The sequence below is a fragment of the Protopterus annectens genome, chromosome 10.part0 (assembly GCF_019279795.1).
Source record: "Protopterus annectens isolate FY-2018-M chromosome 10.part0, PAN1.0, whole genome shotgun sequence".
Taxonomy (NCBI): Eukaryota; Metazoa; Chordata; order Ceratodontiformes; family Protopteridae; genus Protopterus; species Protopterus annectens.
Genome location: NC_056744.1, coordinates 1,028,381,201 through 1,028,402,017, shown reverse-complemented (window position 1 = coordinate 1,028,402,017; position 20,817 = coordinate 1,028,381,201). Strand labels below are relative to the sequence as shown.

At 38.4% G+C, this 20,817-nt stretch overlaps 1 protein-coding gene and 1 long non-coding RNA gene across 2 annotated transcripts in view; one reads left to right on the top strand and one right to left on the bottom strand.

Moving 5' to 3' along the window:
- SLC44A5 (solute carrier family 44 member 5) overlaps positions 1-20,817 on the bottom strand; it is a 4,403,163-nt gene that overhangs the window by 2,286,511 nt on the left and 2,095,835 nt on the right. The window contains exon 4 of the mRNA XM_044085789.1: positions 16,034-16,164. The gene's annotated coding sequence lies outside the window, so the exon portion shown is untranslated. The remainder of the gene's footprint in view (positions 1-16,033; positions 16,165-20,817) is intronic.
- The window catches only part of LOC122813464, a 467,821-nt gene that overhangs the window by 392,586 nt on the left and 54,418 nt on the right, over positions 1-20,817 (top strand). The gene's annotated exons all lie outside the window — the stretch shown is intronic.

Here is a 20,817-nt window from a genome sequence, read left to right as displayed (position 1 = left end):
TGAAAGATGCATGACGTCCTAGGTAAAGTAAGCTGGATCCCCAAAGAATGAAACAGGATACCCAGCCAATTGTTACAGCCAGCCAGTCATCTTCTCTTTGTATCTTGGCATCATTATAGATGTGGGTAGGATTCCATTCATGGACAGGCTTACCTGCATTTGTCACATACACTGAAACCTCTAATATTTCTCTCTGCATGCACTTCTGGGTTGAATGCATCAGATCATTCACACCTATATGAGCATTCACCAATTCATACTTGTATCTGTCCTGTTTGACAGACAGTAGGACCCTCATGACATTACGGATCTTGGCACTGGAAAGATAAGTAATTGTCACCCTTAATTTGTTCAGCTTAATGAGTGTAGAGTCAGTGATGATGGAGTTACCAGTTACTAGGATTTTTTTGAGTGGCAGTGGCAGGTCTGTAGTCTGCAGCCTAGTAACTTGCTGACTTGTGTAAGTATGGTGGAGTTGGGTTAGTTAATTGCTGCTGAGATTCTGTATACTTGAATCTTGGAGGCTTGGAAAGTGATTTTGTTTTGAAAAGAGAGCACATTTTGATTAAGTATGATCTTGTGTAGGCATGGTTGAGCTTATGAATTAATACTGGCCATCTGTGTAAGTCAAAGGGTTATCTCTAGGTTACATAATTAATCGCCCCTTTCATAAGTCATGTTGGTGCAGTAGTAGCTGGCTCTCGAGGAGTATTTGGCAGCTCATGCACTGCCTCAGAATGCTAAATGCAATGAGGGTGGCAACAAATGGAAAACAGACAGACGAGACTTCCATGTCTGCTGGCTGGGTTAAATTAGTAAGGGCACGAATGACAGGTTAAACCACTTTAGTCAGTATGCAGGCAAGATATGTTGGGTAGGTAACCAGTGATACTGAGCAGATATACTAGGTGAGGTGAAGAAGAGCTAACAATGATGTAAGAACTTATTGAACCTACAGGGAACAAATTATTAATATTGTCTAATTGGACACAGTACATGGCTCTAGCTGGTACAATACAAAATTCAGTATAACAGCAATAGTATGAAGGCTGAAGCGGTATGAGCAATCAAACACAGTCAGATCCAAGAAAGCAATATAAATTAAACACAGGAAGGTCCTAGAGTAGTACACAACTACAGTCTCGTACTATATAGAATTACAGTAATAAGACAGCAATGCAAATTCTATAAAATAATAATAATAGAATGAAGGCTGAAGAGGTAGTAAAAACTGCACATAGTTTACTCTTGAACAGCAAGCTCAACTGTCGCCAGTAGTGCAAATGGAGGTTTGCATGGATGTCACACACCACATACTTCAAGGTTTATTTACCACCAGCAGAATGAAGAGAGATAGCTTTGGATGCCCCAAAATGCATGCTTCAAAGAGACTAAAGGCTCAGATGCCACACAATGATTGCTTGTAGGATGTATCAGACTTAGTTATCACATCCTTTATGCAGACAAATAAAGTTCCTGTCAACAGCTATCCGCAGTGTGGAGAGAAATATAGATAACAATAGATGGTAATGATGGACATGAAATGGTCTGACAGCAGCAAGCAGGTATTACAACAACAAAAATTCAAGCAACTAACTTGCAGGCCACAATGTTTTTTATAAACAAATCAAAAGCAGAGGACAAGGAAGGGCAGCTAAGCCTGGACCAACAAGGAGTTGTTATAAACAAACAACAGTCAAGTTGCAGAGTGAGTAGCAAACTTCACAAAATGTACATATTAGGCAAGGGACCAAGCTGAATGTAGAGAATATTAAATAACACTTGTAAATGCTTTAAAACAGAGCAGTTGTGTCTGTATAGTGTAGTGTGATCCACTGCTGTCTAGTGCAGCAAGGTCAAATCCAGTTAGAGCTCATCAATCCAGATGCAGTGAGTAGTAAGGAAATGCAGCACAAAGTTACCCAACCAAACAAGGCATCAGGTACTACTGAGATGCAAATGGTGTCCGGATTAGTCAAGGAGTCAGAACACGGGCTATTTTGCTGTCTTGGGTAACATGGGACACACCAGGGACCATTCTTCATGGTTCACTGTGGTCTCTCAGTGAAATGCCACAGTCCCTGCCACAAGCAGAACAACTGTAATTTAAGCCAGGAGCAAGCAGGACACCAAGAACATCAGTAAATGCCCTACTCTCACTAGAAAAAAGACAAAAAAATGTCCGAAACAAACAAAACTTTGGCACAATAAACAATTTTAACATCTTAACAGCAACTGCACTTTAAAAGTCCATAGACTAAACTGGATTCCAGTTATTGAAGAGGTTTAAGGCTAGGAGCTGTAAGAAAGCTACTTCCTGTGGTAGAGGGCTGGATTTCCCTCAGTCTTCATTTGCCTACTATGTGTCCTTGAGTATGTCACTTAATGAGACAGTGCTTTGGAGCAATTGAGAATTTGGACTAGGCTTCTTAATGGCTTACTACACTGCATGCCAAGTAGTCACCTAGGAACAACTTCCCTGATGTCTCTGGGACTGGCAGTAATGTCAAAACCTGTAAAACAGTAGGTAGCAAGGAAATGCAGTATAAAATAGCTCAGTCAAGTAGAAAAGAGCTCCTGTTGTTGTTGTGTCTTTTGGCTTTTCCCGGTTAGGGGTCGCCACAGCGGAACTCCGGTCTGCTAATGATTGGTACTTGATTTTTACGTGCCGAGTTACCAGCCCTGACGCACAACCTTCAACTAAGGTATGCCCATCACGCAGGTCTCCACGCAGAAGATGCTCTAGCTAAGAATTGAACTGGACAGCGTCTTACTGTGAGGCGACAACGCTACCACAGCACCACCACCGCGGGTTTAAACTGCACTTAAAAGTCTTGGGTAAATTTTTACAGATGGGAAAGTTCTAATGCTAGTCTTCCAATCCCTTCTGGGCCTGTACATTCAAATGCAGAGATTATACATCTTGAAGTGATTGCAGCATTATTATTAAAATATAATGTGCTACAAATGTCACATATCTTTTTGTCCAAATATGTTATAAACTGACTTTTCAGAAGACAGTATTTCAGACACACTGGGTCAGACTCAGCCAAAATCATGAGTATCTTGTTCAGTTCTGGGCTGGTTATTATTCGTCATGTTTATGGAATTAAAATCTCCTAATCCCAGTTTGAGCATCATATATCATAAAGACTGTAAAACATGCTGTATTGTTCACCGTCAGCAAAGGTTAACCTTATCTAGGTTTAATTTTATAGACATGCAATTTGAAAGGCAGGTAAACAAAAATAATCCTGACTTTAAGATAAATATGTTATGTTTGTGTCTGGAAACAAGGTAATCTCACCTTCATTCTAAGACTAATCATGTTAGTTTGATCTATCCACAGTCCACATGATCATGTGACCATTCTAGACAATGGTCTCAAATGTGACTATATTCATATATAATATATATGGCAGTGATGTTTGCAGAGTAGGCTGTTCTTTAAGTCTCAACAAAGAATGGAGCTGCAAATAGTGTTCAGGTTAGTCAAACAGTCAGAACATAGGTTTTGTTGCTGTCTTAGGTGATGTGGGACACACCAGGAACCATTCCTCATGGCTCACTGTTGTCTATCAGTGAAATGTCAGCAGGTAGAGGGTACAGCCTCCTTGTTTATTTGTCTCAATCCAGCTTCTGCAAGCAACACTGACAGCTCTCTGGTTCACTCTTCCATGCACCCTGTCATTGCCAGTCTGGCCCATTTACCTGGTGAAAATTAAAATCCTGTGTGATGCTGCATAACTTGCAGACTGTAGAGAAGAGTTACTTAGGGGAAGCCACTTCATGTTAGCAATTTAATTCCATATTTTAGCAATATGAATATGAGCTTACAACAAAAACACAAAAGCTCATATGCACACATTGAAATGCATATACACACACATACACGCACACAGATATATATATATATATATACATATATATATATATATATATATATATATATATACATATATATACATGGGTCCTATTTATTTTATCAACAGTACGGTTCATTGAACCGTACTTTGTCGAAATTACTTTAGCGAAAGTGCATTTTGTCAAACATGCACTTTCGCTAAAGTAACCAAATAAGAAGGAAAACATGCAGTTTGCATGTTGCCTTAGTTGAACATCAACGTATACTGCTGATGTACAATTAAGGAAAGTTTTGTTGAGATCATAGTATAGTGGGGGTAAGGGAATATTCCCTTTTCCCCACTGTAGTAAGATCTCGGAGTGAGAATATTAAAGTGGGGGGTGGGGGGGCACAGCCCCTCACATGGGGGTGTAGGGGGGCTTGCCCCCTGCATAACACTCTTTAGTGTGTTATTTTACTTTTTTAGTTAGTTTTTGTTTTTTTATTCCGCAAAAGTGCATTTTCGATGGAATGCACTTTTTCAGAAGTGAGTTCGAGGAAGTATGGTTCGATGAACCGTACTTTCGATTTAAAAACGTAGATCCATATATATATATATATATATATATATATATATATATATATATATACACACACACACACACACACACACAAATAGAGAGAGAGATCTGTGTGTGCCATAAACAGTCAATTTCATCAATACAAGAATGTCAACTAAGAAAACTAAGCAACAGTAAACCAGTCACAAAGGGAAAAAACATAGCTTCCATTTGCAATCAGTAATACACAAACAAAAAGGTAATAAAAACATGTTTTACATGGGGGCTTCAGCTGCCAGATCCTCTAACCTACAAACCATAACTCCTCAGTCACACAACCACAAACAAAAGAAAAACACCGTATAGTCCCTTTTACATGGCTCAGTAGAGCCCTGCACTTGATAGTAAGTGCTTTTGATAGCTATCAACAAATGCTGCTATTGACAAACTGACAGCAAAACACCTAACTGATATTAATTATCCTTTTCTTTTAGAATTCTTTATTCATTTGCAGCTGAATATGGATTCCTTAAATGAGTATGCTTTAATGATTTGTTAAAGCACAAGTACTAAATGCTATGCATATTTAAAGGTAATGCCAGATAACACTGGAAATCTGTGTTCCTCATGTCAAAAGTTGCAGGATTTGCTTACCTTTATTAGTAGTAAATCTAGACTTACTGATGATAACTGCACTTGTGCAAATGGCATGGCTTAGAGAGCCGTTGTTACATATATTAATGGTCGGACCAATGAAATAAATAATATTAGGCAAAGTGCAGCCAGAAACATTTAGTAAAGGAAGAGTGTGTTTTAAGTAAAGATCACTCAAGCCCTATTAAACATGATACTACCAATGGCAACTTTGGAATTCAGGATACAAGTATTCAGCAATCTGAGGATTCAGGGCATGTGGAAGAAAATAAAAAAAGAAAGGAATAAGTTCACAAGTAAAAAGGAATAAAAAGAAAGTGATTCATCCCTATAAAGCAAAGAGAATACATATTAAAAACAACGCTGCTTTGTTATGTAACACACAGATTACAGTGAGTGATGACATTGTTGTATCAGAAAAGCTACAGTCTACAGAAAAATAAATAATTTTCCAAAAGAGGTGGTAGGATGAAAAAGGGAAAGGGGAGGTGAAAAGGAAGAAATCAAAACTGAACTTGGAAAAAATGAAGAACATTACTGTAAGAAAAACAGAAGTTGACAACATGCCCCAAGCCGTGGATTTACAAAGCCATCTGGATGAGTAGTAAGCAATGAAAACAGTGGAATTAATAAGACTAATGTTGATGAAGATCATTCATTTGTAACCATTGACAGAGCAGATACTAGTGAATTAGAAGGTGAAGATTCTTCAGATCTGGTCAGAAATTATGTACTTGTAGTTGGAGATGCAATTATTAGAGAAACTAATACTTACATTAACAGATAAGATAATGAACATCGGATAGTGCTATGTTTGCCAGGATCAAAAATACAGGATGTGAGAAAGGTCTCAGAATGCCTTAATGTAAGGAAGTATGGATCTGGTTTTATTCATGTGGGTACAAATGATCTCATCCACAGGGACTCTCTGACACTTAGTAAGGAACTTGCAGCCCTTTTAGATAGCATAGCTTTTACAGGTGTTAAGACATATCATACAACAAATGGACAGGTGAAATTCTAGGTTACAGTCATGGTGTTCGACAGGGCTTTGTCCTAGGCTGATGCTTGTTTATGTTGTATCTTTCAGATCTATCTTTTTCATCTAAGGTGCAATACAGACTGTATGCTGATGACTTGAAAATGGGTAAATTGTTTACATGGGTTACAGACAGGACAAGTCTGCAAAGGAAATTGACTACATTGACCATACAGGCACAGGAGAATAATATACTGATAAATACATCAAAAACTAAGCTTATGAGATTTGGCAGACTTAGATTGAAAGGTGAATATTTAATATAGCACATAGTGATTGAAAGTATAAATTCATTTAAAGACCTGGATATTTAGGTAGATCAAGCTTTCAATGTTTTCTAATCCTATCAACCAGTTGGTTAGTGACAGTTAGAGAACTACAGGTTGTGCAATATATATATATATATATACAGTCTAGGAAATTAGAAATGATGAAATAACGGTTTGTTTGTTTCATTAGACCCAAACTTGAGTATGGAATAACAACATGGAAACCTTATAAGAAAACAAGCTTGAGGAAATTGGAAAGAATACAGAAGAAATATACTAAGAGCATTCATGGATCCCTATGGATGCTAACTCAAGCAAACTAGAGATTAATATGCTAAGCAATATTTAAAATGTTATTTCCTCAACACCTGTCCTTACAGCATCACTGTTTGAGGATGTAACAACAGCTACCCCTACAGCTTACCTCTGTACATAGCCTTCAGCTTCCTCCTTTCAATTTCAAGGTCTATAATAGCAAACTACAGGTTCCCCTTTCCATTTAAAAGCCATCAGCAGTAAACTACTAATGGAACTACTAGGAAAACTAGGCATCAACTACAACCTTCTTATACACTTATTACACCCCATCTTGTTGAAAATAAGAACCTCTAGAACTTGACAAGCCACACATATTGAGGATAATACAGATATTATCTCCATAGCCAAAACAATTCCTGAACTTCAGAATTTTGCCTTGAGGCCTGGCTTAAACAGTCCAACCAATTTAACAATTGTCTCTTGATTATGGACTACACCTATCACTTAAACTGACAAAGTGTGTGTGAGAGGTAGTTATATAATGTTACCAGAGACAAAGCTCTCAAACAAAGCCACTACAAATAACAAGCAGGTTGTTGGTGCCACACATTACTGCACTCAACAAATCACACACAGCTCAGACCAAACACACAGGTCTACCTATGCTGAGGCTCTTAAAACTAATTTACTTATAGGTTCATAGGTAAGTACTAGGCTAGCAGCTTATGCGGGACATTTTAAGCCTAGCCAGTTTCTTGTTTTGTACATAAATTAACCTATTCCATTTGGTTAGAGAGTGGCCTTACCCGTCCCCTGCTCGATAATTATATATTATCCCTAATAGGAATAACTGGGATCATACCATAGATAATTTGAGCGAGATCCATGCATAAAATAAAGCATTTACGAGCTGCCTCTGTCCATTAGTAGTACAATGAGCAGTCCTGCGGTACATTTTCTGTTTCCCATCCACAGATCCAAGTTGTGCTTGAATATGTAAAGGAATGAACTTTGTTTGATACGGATGGAGAGTCTGTTCTATAGAAGATGCATCCTCTGAGAGATATAACTGCACTTCCAAACCATTCTGTTGATGCTGCAGAAGTGGTCTGGATCCCTAGACCAGAGTACTTCTGATTACATTTGACTTGCTAATGTGCAGTAAATCCACCAGTACTTGGTCACAAGATGCTTTGTATGACAGACCCAGGTCATCTCTTAGCAGTCTGTAGGATACCAAATATAGTGACAGGGCTGTGAGTCAGTCCATGTAGGACATGTTGTTTCGGCCATGTATCCTTTTAGTAAGGTATCTCTGTGGGAGTTCCAGTTGTTGCATGTGTCTGGTCAGATACATGCCAAAGGGGGCATTATACTCAATGACTGGCCTGATGAGGGCTGAGTAAAGGGGGACAATGACATCCCTAGACCCAGACACAATACGTTTGTTTATAAGCTGTGCAAAATAGAAGGACTTTCTTACAATAATGGACACGTTGGTTAAAAGTTGGTCACTGTCCACTTAAGTTCTGAAATCCCAAACAAATGGGTCAACTCTTATGGCCATACTCTAAATGTGGTAGTTCCCTGGGATAGATCCCAAAGGGTACAATAATGGATTTTTTTGGAATTTAGGTTCAGTCCATGATTTTGGCATCAATTATTTATTGGGACAAAACATCCTGCAGGATGGCAAAGTCATTTAGGGATTCAATGACTGCTCCTAACTAGTAGTCATCTGCAAACTTAATCAACCACAGCCCTTTGGTAGATGCAAAACAGGAGAGGTCCCAACACAGAAACATGGGAGACTCCACTGGTGGTTGGTCCCTTTGTGGAAGTAACTTCCTCTGGTTTGATTTCCTACAGCCTATCTGTGAGCCAGTTGGCATCCCAGTGGGTGACATGGGTTTTTTCCAAGTTTATTCAGCTTTTCTACTATGTTTGAGTGGGGAATTATTCCAAAAGCTTTGGCCAGGTCACGGTATGCTGTGTGTACTATGTATATGGCTGGGAGATGTTAGTAAAACTGTTCAGGTATTCCTGAAGACTAGTTGTGGGCCATAGGATTCTGAATACAGAGAAATGGTTTGACAATATGGCAGGCTGAAGATAAAAGTGGCATTTATTATGGGGATGTATAGGAGAAGATCCATTGATTTGATAGATGAAGTTTTAAGGGTAGTGGGGTGTGGTTCCATAGTTTAGCTACACTACTTGAATATACAGAATCACCTGCAGTATTAGATGATTTAGTTATAGTTACTAGTGATGTTTCTCTAGAGCATACAATTCTGTAGTGTTGTATTAAGTTGTTAAGGGCTGCCAGTTTTCTGGCTTATAGACAAGTCTGCATACTGTAGTTAGCTGAGAGAGAGCTAAGCGATGTGGTAGTTCTAACCAGTTTAATTCTCTGAGGACTAGGTAGTGATGTGGTCTATTGTTTTAATTTACTACAAATTTGGCTATTTCATTATCACATTGCTCAAGTTTGGACTGTTTTGAAACTTGAAAGCTAGTGAGGACTAAGGCAGCACAGAGGAGAGATGGCAGTATGAAAGCAGAGGCTATACATCTTCTGGCTATGTCAGTGAGGTAGGTTTTTACTCTGTATAATGTACCTACTTTTTGATTAGTTTTTTAATCGTGTGTGATACATGGTGATTGAATTTTAAATGGTAATGATCACACCCAGTAATTCTGTACTGTTTACATGTTCTGTCCTAGTGATTTTGGTACAGACAATAGTGAATACTGTTGCTTAGGTAGAGATGTATTTTAGAGTATAGTAGTAATTTTTTTTAGGGTTTAGTGGTAGTTGTGAATTATTTATCCATATTTCAATTGATAAGGATTGCTATGTAAGGTCTTGGAGTTCAGAGAGAGAGATATGGCAGAGTAGATTATGATATAGTCATCAGTGTATTGAACTAAGGCATCATTTTTTAATAGCGTAGAGGTCATTGATGAATGTGTTAAAAAGTATTGGACTCTAGTCTAGATCCTTGTAGTACATCAATAGTTACAGGCAAGAAGGTAGAGAAATAATTTTCCCACTTCAGTGCTTGTGCTCGGACTTGAGAAGTAGCTATGGAACTATTGCAGTGAAGAGTTGGCGAGCTCTAAGTATGAGAGTTTATGCAAGAATTTCCTGTGCAAGACACTATCAGAAACTTTTTGATAAGTCTAGGAAGATGGTGGAGACTAGGTTTTTGCCATTTCTATGGGTGTTGGCAGCATTAAAAAAATTTCAGGACAGCAATAATTGTGCCATGATAAGGATGATGCCATGTCGGGCTAAAGACAGAAGCTAGCCGTCTATTAGATAGTTGAAAAGTTGTGTATGAATACATTTTTGTAATATTTTTGATAGGGGTGATAATATACCAGTTGGCCTCTAGTTTGAAAAATTGGTGTTAATTCTACCCTTGCACAGTGCAATAATGAATGCTTTTTTCCAAAGTGTGGAGACTTTATTTTCGGATATGGTTCATTTAATTAGAACTGAAACTGGATATGGAATAGCCTCAGCTGCTGTTTTAAGTTATTCATGGGTAGATTGTCAGGGGCAATTGCAGTAGTCTTTAATATTTTGAGGCATTTTTTGATGGTATCTGTGGAAATTGGTTAAAAGGAGAAACGCTAAAGGGGGTTACTTAAGTGGGGAAATCAAGAGCTTGATTAATCACTCAGTTGGTTAATGATTATACAGTCATAATTAAGCAGGCATTCAACTGGGTGCCTGCAGTATCATTTTCTTTCTGTCTGCATGGTTTTGGCTGCATAGCTTGCCCTGGATTAAACAGTTTACTGGTTGAGGCCCAAAACAGTTTTGAATTATTAGTGTGTATGTTTTGATTGTTTGAATAATAGGCTTTCTTATCTTTGGTGATAAGTTGTTTTGTTACATTTCTTACTTGTCTATATGCTAGCAAAGTGAAATGTTTTATCTTTTGTCCAGACATTTCATACTTTATTTTTTTATTTCATGAGTTCTTTAGTTAATAATGATAGCCACAGGTCAGGGTTGGCTTTGAATCTTTTTTTATTCTGGGGGGGGGGGGGCTAGTGTGTTTATAACACCTAGGAAGATTCTATTGAACTGTTATGGAGAGGTAGTGTATTAATAAATGTATCTTCATCAAATGTACGCTTCCTTACCAGGCTGTAATGATGTGTTTTGGAGCTATTGCTTTGGCACCTTATGCTGCAGATTGGTAAGTGACCACTTAAGTGATCTGATAGAGATCCATGAGATGATATTTTATTTTGAGCAGATATCAGCATTTAGTCATAGGTTGGTTGCCTGGCTGTGGCTTTGTTATATCTAGCTGATGTGGTTATGAGTTGAGTGAACTTGTACAGATGCATATTATTGGATGGATTTTCCGACTGTATGGTTTGCCAAACTATATCAACATCACCCAGTATTACAGCATCATGAGGGATTTTTGAGGAGGCCCAGCAGAGAATATCTTCCAGTGTTTTAGTAGTGTTACCTAGAGGTAGGTATATGCCCATGATTGTAATTGTCTTGTGTTTAGTTTTATCATGGTTAGTAGTATTTCTGAATTAGAGAAAGCTGGCAGGATGTGGGGAAAAGTGAGTTATCCAGTGTGTTTTTGGTTTTTGCAAAAACAAAACAAAACAAAAAAAAAAAACAGTGACACTGCCAGCTTTTTGTTAGCTCTGTCTGATCTGATAATGTTATAGCCCGGTGGGCAATTTCTTCATTATTTTGTTCCTGACATAGGTTTTTTTGGTAACTAAAATGCCTGGACAGTGTACAGCTATCCATGTATGCACTTCAGAGAGTTTGATATAAAATACTTTGTAAGTTGGCATGGTATATATGAAGGCCAGGCTGGGATTGTAGGAGAGGTGACAGTGATAAAGGAGATGATAGGAATATGCTGTTTGGTACCAGTTGCACTTTGGTTTGGGTGGATGTCACTGCGAAATATTATGGATATGAAGGTATGAGGTTGTAGGTAGAGGCATTTTTCATGTTTAACACCCAGGATATATGAGTGCTGATATTGATAGGATGTGATTGGGAGATGAAGTTCAGAAGTGGTTTGCATACAGGACACAAATGTAAGAGTTTTGTTGGAATTGGGGTGATAGATGTTGGTAGCAGGTTTAGTGTACAAGTACGAATATAGGTACTAGTATTTAGAACTGTTGGTAAAACAGGTACATCCTACTACAGTGACTCAGATTTAAAGGGGGGAGTGTAAAAGCAGCCCAATATTCAGCTTGGTCATCAAGCCTATGGTGCTTTGTAACCCATTCTCATGACATTTTTCACTGAGAGCATTCATTTTATAGCTGGTACTCAATAACTAGCAAAGACGAACAAAGTATAACAGGTTTCTTTCATTTACTGAATGCATACAAGAAGGCGAGAGGAATATGAAGTACCTGAATTACACAGTGTAATCTACTGGTCAAGTGAAAGGACTGTGTCCAGTTTGGTGAGTAGTCCTTAGAGTATAACAACTATTCCTTTGGAGAGAATGTCACATCCACTTTCCAGCACAGGACAGGCACATATTTGCCTAGTTCAAGATAATATACACTAAGGTTGATCAAACATGTAGATGACGTTAATCTTAGTGCAATCACAAATGCCCCAAATGACACCAGTATCTTTCAGGAGGGCCTTTCCAAAACCAATAGCTGGTGTCAAAACCATTGAGTAAAACTAAATTCCAAGAAACATATAGTAGTATCCTTTGAAAAAACATGTCTTCCCTTGTAATTACCACATTGACAGCACACTCCTGACAGTTGATCCCACAGTAAGGGATGTGGGAACCTATGTTGAGAGTGGACTGTCCTTTGGCCACCATATATTCACTATTGTAAGAATATATTTTTTTCATTGCACAGCTTATGCTTAAAGGTATGGCATCCAGATCCAGGGATGAAATACTTCCACTGCACCTGGCTCTGATTAGGCCAATCATTGAATATAATGCCCCTTTCAGTATGTACCTATCCAAACACTTGTAGAACTGGAATAACAACAAAATGATTTGACTAAAAAAAAATCAAGGACCTAAATCATAAGTGCTATGCAAACCATCACAAAGTCTTGTCCCTCTTCTTGGTATGTTACTGGTTGTTAAGAGGCAACCTCTGTCTCATGTATACATCATCAACAAACCCTAACTTGTCAGACCTATTACACATTTATAACTCCAATCATAGTGTGCACACCTACGCAAAGAATCTCAGTATCTATTGCAACACAAACAGGATACATTGGAGGGATAGGTATGTCTTGCAGAGAATACTGCTTATGCAGAACTGTCTTCCACTCGACATAAAGTCGAATTTTTATCTTACTGTGTTCAAACGTACTTTGGACAAACAATTGGAAAACTGCAAATTACCCCCAGCTTAGTACCCATGTCCCTTACGGATAGGGGCAACAAATAAATCTCCAAACATATCTTAGTTCTGCCCACCTCTGGGTTATTCATATGCAAATTACAAGGGCTAAAAACTGCAGTGGGATTGTAAGGCTGGGCTTAAGACCACCACAGATCAATAGCCTAGTAAATATCTATGAACCTGGTACTAGACACTAAAAATACTAAGCTAATGCTGTTCACTTAGAATTCAAACACTGATGTAAAAACTAACTTTACCGTTCTTTCTTCAACAAGTGGTACCACCACTGAATCTTTTTCACACACACAAGTCATAGTTATCATCACTGATGAAAATCTAAAATTTGACCTACATGTCCAGCAGGAGTCCAAGAAAACAAACCAAAAACCTGGACTGCTGTACAGGGCAAAAATTTTTAAGTGAGTACTTATGTAAATGCATAGCAAATACCTACGTGTTTCACATACTTGCATATGATGACCCATCTTCAGAGTTGTGACTGCTGACTTTGCCTCATCATAACAAAAGGCACCCTGTACATTCATTCAGACACATACAAACACATATGCATGCGCGCACTCACACATGAGCAAACACACCACCAAAACATTTCTTACCTTTCTCTGACTTTATAGAATGTCCCTGATTTGTCACTGTCACTTGTAAACAATGAATGATTACAATTGTTCAATAATGCCAGACATTACATCTTATTCTTATTTTTCAGTAAATACATTTGGATGCAAGACCTTTAGTTTCATTATTTTTTTAAGTGGATTACAGTAATATGTAGAAAGACTCCCTGGTAATGTCGACTGAACCCCCAACATTGTCCGAAAATCATGAGTATGTCACACTTATGTCACACACACTATTACAGTCAGTCAATAACACTAGAAATTAGACTTTTAACTTTTGAATATTGTGCTCCAAATCTATACCCTATTAACTTTGTAATTGGATTAAGGTATTCTTCAAGAGTATCCCTGGTGTCTAGTGTACCCTTTCCAAATCTCTTTCATGCTGTAAAACCTGTCATTCTATCACTTTGCTAAGTTATGGCAGGAATATTTAACATGTTTACCTGGTGCCACATCCAAACACTTACCTTACCATTCCCCTAACTCTCCACTATGACCACGTAGACACACACACACACACACACACACACACACACACACACACACACACACACACACACACACTCATAAACAAACACATCCAAACACTTACCTTACCATTCCCCTAACTCTCCACTATTACCACATAGACACACACTCACACACACACACACACACACACACACACACACACACACACACACACACACACACACACAAAACACGTAAGAAAGGACCTTTTTCGCTTTTGTTTTTGTTTTGCTCCTCAACTTAGAGTTGAGGGATGTCAGTCTGGGTTGATACACTACACAGCTCTGAAAACACCTACTTACAGGTTTGCCTGTGAATCTAAGAGCCTATAAACAATAAAAGAAATCTTCAGCTGCACTTCATATTTTTATGAGTTCATGTATTTTAGTGGAGAGATGATAACTAACAGCCAGTGTTTAAATGTTTTTTATATAATTTTATTTTGGAAACTTTTATCACTGAGGACTGAATTAAAGAAAGCTTTTGTTCATTATGCAAAATAGCAGTCATGTTTGAGCTATGATTTTTTTAGTTTGATTGTGGTACTTTGTGTAACATTATGGGTAAAGGTAATGTAAAAAGCAATAGAATGAACTTACCTGTAATCCTTCATTTGCTTAACAACTAATTAAGAAGAGCAGACTAGCACTGAGTTGGTATTAGCCAGTCAGATGCTAACAAACAGAACCATTTCTGAAGTAACCAAAGTGTTATATCTGTGCTTTCAGAATTTTAACATAGTGCAAAAATGTGTTATAAACATGTTTAAAAATTCTGGTTTCTCAGTGTGTCCGTGTTTTTGTAACTGAATAAATAAGGCATCCATTTTATATATCCATAAGGATGCTACCTTGCTAACTAATCTGTACCAAAAGACAGACTCTGGCATTGACAGAAAGATCTGATCTGGCATTTAAATAAGTCAGTAACATAAAACAGTCACATCATACATACTACAAAAGCAGCCTTTAATGTAAATGATCAATCCACTAAGCGGATAAATGTTTGCAAAGAACATTTGCTATCTAAACATACTCTGGTTAACAGTCAAAATCTCTTATGACTCACTTCTTGAATACTTTTACTGCTGTTTGTCCACCTTAATACTTGTTTTTTTTTTTTTTTTTTGCACCTACTAAATGGGGTATGGAACATTGTTAAAGTAACAGTAGCCATGTGTTTCTAAGAAGCAGGACTGGAACACAAAGTTAAATAGGAAGAACAATTCTCGAGAAGCAAATTAAACAATTCTGTGGATCAAACATTTTTTAAACAAACTATGCAAAATAGACATGCAATTACACAACAGAAAATGTATAAAATTGTAGATGCCAGATGTGGGGCAGTAATTATGTAAGTACAAAATTCAGTAAGTTGCATGATAGGCAAACTATAACTATAGTCATGCTGGAAATCTGAAATGAAAAAAAATCTAAACATAGTAGTTGCATTGATACAAATTCAGTAATTAATACAAGGCATATCTCATCTAACTGATCAGCAGCCAATAATGAGGACTACACATAGAATAATTTGTTGAAATAATTATTTTTTGCCTGTAGCATCTACTTTGCTTTGCATTTTGATTATCTTTTCTGTAGGCATACGTCTGACTTTCTAATGCATCTGTCCACTATGCAATTTAATGCACCATAAAATATGAATTTTTTTTATGGAAAACATTACACAAGAGAACATGCAAGCAGCTGTTCAGTGTTCTATAACTTGATATACAAATATTCTGTAACATTTAATTTGCTTGAAAAGTATTTTTTGGTATATGAACACCTGCAGAAGTCACATGTCCAATGGGAATCTACACTGCAAACACAATTAGGGGACAATGAAACACTCACCAAATAAATGCTGAACTGGTCCAGTTTCTGCCTTGACCATGGTCACCTTTTAATCCATGCAAGAAAGATGCTTAAGATGATTCTGCAGTTTTGAAGCTAAATAATCCAGGTCTGCTGGAGATAAAGATTTCCTACAGGAAGTAGTAAATGTATATATATTTAAGACACTGCAGTGCTTCTGGAATTATTAAAACATTTTTCTTAATTTTGTTGCAAAGATGATAATGTGTAAGCTTTAAAAAAGAATAATTGTTATGTAAATCTTTTCATTTATGAGCTTTTGCTGTTCCAAAAACAGGTACTGTTGGGACACACAAAATTGCTATGTTCCTAAAACGGCTAATGGATTACTGCAGAATTTCCACAGCGCTATGGCATGTCATTAAGTGATAAATGCACTGAGGCACTTTGTTTGCTTTAGTCTTTTATTGTATTCAGAATATTTGTTCCCAGTCTAGCATATTGATGTATTTTTAATTATACATATTCTTCACAGCACTTTGGTCGAACTGTCAATGCAGCCAGAGAAACTAATCTTGGTAAATGTTTTATGGCCTTGCATTCAGCACCAATAATTTTGCTTACTTTAGGGCTGCTTTATAATTTTTTTTTTCTATCTAGGAACCACAATAGAGATTCTTTTTGCCTTTGGCCTTGTATATCACTTTCAGGTACATCAGAATTTTCAGGCAATCTTCAGAGTTGTAATATGGCAATTACCAATGATGTGGGTGTGGTATACTGAAGATTTACCCACGGTTGTGGTTCAATCGATAGGGCGAAGCCCAATGATTAAACAAAGCCAAATGTGGATACATTTTCAATACGCCCTACCCACATCATCGGTTATTGCTATTATACAACAACATTATTTATGAAAAAATGACTTACTTTTCTTAATGTCTTCATATAATGGCACCATGGTATCCTTTTACATTGTTTCCTGATTCTGGTCTTTGCTGATGTACTGCTTATGGGTCTTACATTCCCAGGCTTACACAGTACATCACTGGTTTAGCAAGCAAGCAATGGAGAAAGGATGATTTCCATTCCTATGTTTTTTTTTTTTTTAAGAAAGAAAAATGTGTAACCTCCCAGCAGTTTAGAGGTATGAGAGAGACAGGAAAATACAAGAAAATCAGGTTTTTAGTTTGCAGAATGTACCTGATTTTTCTGGTATTTTCTGTGATCTCATACGTACCTCTCGATCTTTTATTTAAAAAATGTGAATATGTGCACATTGTCTGAAAGAAAAAGTCTGAAACTGAAATGCCTGTCATTATTTAGTGACTTTGGTCCTCAGTTGTCAGAAAAAAAAACAAATTTCATGAGGAACAAATTCACTAAATAATGACACATTTCAATTTCAGAGTTTCTTTCATTCAGACTAATGTCCATCTACCACATAATAGTAGGGAAAAAAAAGTCTGGCTGCTCAGTGATACTTTAGTGGGCAGACTTCTAGCTTTGATATCTTCTCGAATTACAACAGGCACACTGGTTGGGCTGACCAGTCAGTGTGCTCCTTTTGGAATGTTAATGGACAGTCATTGTATAATTATAATTATACAACGACCCCCCATTAATATTCCAAAACGTGCATGCTGATTGGTCAGCATGCATGTTGTAAATCAGAGTTATAGTAATGGAAAAAGGTCCGGTCGCCCGGCCTTTTTCCATTAGTATAACTCTTTTTTTACAGCAAAGGAGAACGCAAGATCTCTGTTACTTTTTACACATTGTCTCGCTATGTTAAATGAGTTTAACATAGCGAGACTGCTTTAAAAAAAGTAACAAAGATCTTCCTTTCTCCGATGCTTTTTTTAAAGCTGTCTCGCTATGTTAAACTCCTTTAACATAGCGAGACACTTTGTAAAAAAGCAACGGAGATCTTGCTTTCTCCGTTGCTTTTGCCCACAGCTCTGATGTACTGCGTAAGCATATGCATGTGCAGTACATCAGAACTGCCGCAGAATACCAGACAGCTGCGGAAGGGCAGCAAGGAGGCATTATACAATGCCATTATTTAAGAAAAGTAATTCTTTTTTTTTCTTAAATAATGTCATTGCATAATTGCAATAACCCACTTCTGGTGACCAAACCACACCAACCGTGGGTAAATCCAGCATTACCCACACCCAGGCAAGGGTTATTGCCATATTAATCAATACCACCATGACAGCAGTCTTTGTTATGTTTCACAGGATCTTCATAGATATTTCTCCAAAATGTATCTATTTCTTCCTTTTTTTTTTTGGTCTTTCAATTCCTTTTACTGTTTCCTAATTCTCTATAAAACTTTTTTGGGTCATCAATAAATTGTTTATTTTGTACTTTTCCTTTATATTTATAGGTTCATAGGTTGATACTAGGCTATCTGCCCTAGGGCATTTATAAGCCTAGCCAGAGTATGTTTGGCTTTCGACACCCTTTTAGATTAGTTGACTGTGCCTCTGTATAGTAGGTCACAGAAGATAGCCTTTTTAAAGTTTGTTTACTGTGCCTCTGTCAAGCAGCGACACAGAAGAGATCCCAGGGGTAAACTTACAATCTCCCATCCATTCGTCAAGATTTCTCTTGAAGAGGGTCAGTGAGGGGCTCTGCCTGACATGGATTGGGATTTTGTTCCAGAGTGAAGGGAGCCTCTGGGATATGAATCTGTCCCTCCAGCATGTCCTATTTATTTCTGTGCTGAGGTTCAGGTCCCTGGAGCGTGTAGCTCTAAGGGATTTAGATTTCCTGAGGTGAAGCATATCCATTAGTTCTGGGTTGGACATGGCTTTATACATCAGACACAGATCGCCTCTGAGTAGGCAGTATGCAACTGAGTAGAGCTGGAGTTTCTTTAGCTGAACTGCATAGGGCATCTGTTTGAGCCCCTTGATCCTCTTGGTGAGATACTTTTGGGGTCTTTCCAGTTGCTGAAGGTGTCAGGTAAGGTACATCCCAAATGGGGCATTGTACTCAATTATGGGCCTGATAAGTGATGAGTAGAAGGGCACAATGACCTCTCTTGATCTAGATGTGAACCCTTTCATGATAAGGTGGGCTATATAGAAGGTCTTTCTAACCACTTTGGCAATGTGATTGTCAAAGGAGAGATTGCTATCTACTTGGGTCCCCAAGTCCCTAATTACTTCTTCCGTACTTAATGGATTACCACCTATGTGGTAATTTGTGGGCACTCTGCTTTTTCCAAAGGGGATGACTATGCACTTTTTGGCATTTAGCTTTAAGCTATGGCTCTGGCACCAGTTATCCGTCTCTGTGAGACCCTTTTGGAGGATGCTTGTGTCAGTCGGGGAGTCGATTATAGCACCCAGTTTGCAGTCATCTGCAAACTTGGTCAGCCATAATCCACCCGTGTTAGCCTGTACCTCAGAGAAATATATACCAAACAAGAGAGGTCCCAGGACTGAGCCTTGTGGGACACCACTTGTAACTGGTTTAGAGTCTGACATGGCACCTGCTATTCTGACCATGTGGGTTCTATCCCTGAGCCAGTTTGCAACACATCTTGTGATATAGGGGTTGATATTTAAGCTGGTGAGCTTATTTATGATGCCCGAGTGGGGTATTGTGTCAAAGGCCTTTGCGAGGTCCAGGTAGGCTGTGTGGACTACCTTCCCTTCATCTATGGCTTTGGTAACTGTTTCAAAGAAGTCGACCAGGTTCAAGAGGCAAGATCTGCCCTTAACAAAGCTGAATTGGGTAGGATCCAGTGTCTGGAGGTTCCCAATGTTTTGTTTATGATTTCCATGATGATATGTTCCATAGCTTTGCAGACCAGGCTAGTCAGGCTTATAGGGCGATAGTTTCCGGGGTCTGTTGTGGCACCACCTTTGTGGAGAGGGACCACTGTTGCTGTACGCCATTCCTTGGGAACATATCCTGTAGTAAGGCTGAGATTGAACAGTGACTTTATATGAGGGTTTAGTTCTTCTTGGAGCTCGTGTAAGATGCAGCCCGGTACACCGTCTGGTCCCATTGATGCTGTGTTTTTAGCTTTGGAGAGGGCAGCTCTCACCTGTGCATCTGTGATCGCAGGAAGGCTGCACTCTGTTGGGATAAACATTTGCTCTTTTGGGGGGGAAGCGGGGGAGAAGTTTGCACTGAACCTTTCTGCCAGGATGTTGGCAATGTTTGTGGGTTCAGTGAATTTTTTGTCATTTTGCACTAACTCAGAGCATATCTGGGAGTTGCCTCCCAGGTTTCTGGCATAACTAAAGAAGGCCTTGTGATTATCTTTAGTGTCTTGTGCAATTTTTCTTTCAAAGCTGGCCTTAGAAGATTTTATGAGGGATCGTAGTTTCTTGCTAGTACTGATCAGTGACGCCTTCCCTTTTTGGGATTTTGCTCTGTCATGTAGTAGCTTTCTCCTTCTGTTGTATAGCTTAATTATGGCCAGGGTCCACCAGACAGGTCTCCTGCCTTTGGAGGAGTGAGTCTTGGTTTTATTTGGGATAGCATGCTCCATGCATTCCTGTAGGTGTCCATAGAATGCTTTTGCAAAGGATTCCGCATTTTGGGCCATAGTGTCCACTGGCCCGGGGGCTTTGAAGGATTCCACCTCAGTTTTGAGAAGTGTGAAGTTTGCTTTTGAGAAGTTCTTCACCGTGGTTTCCTTGGCTAGGGGTGGGGATGGAATATGGATGTCCAGTGAGATTTGTTTATGGTCTGATCTTACCAATGAGGGGTATACCTCTGGTGTGGAACACAGAGACCCCATGTTGGTGATGACCAGATCCAGTATGTTTTCCCCTCTTGTGAGAGTGGTGACCAGT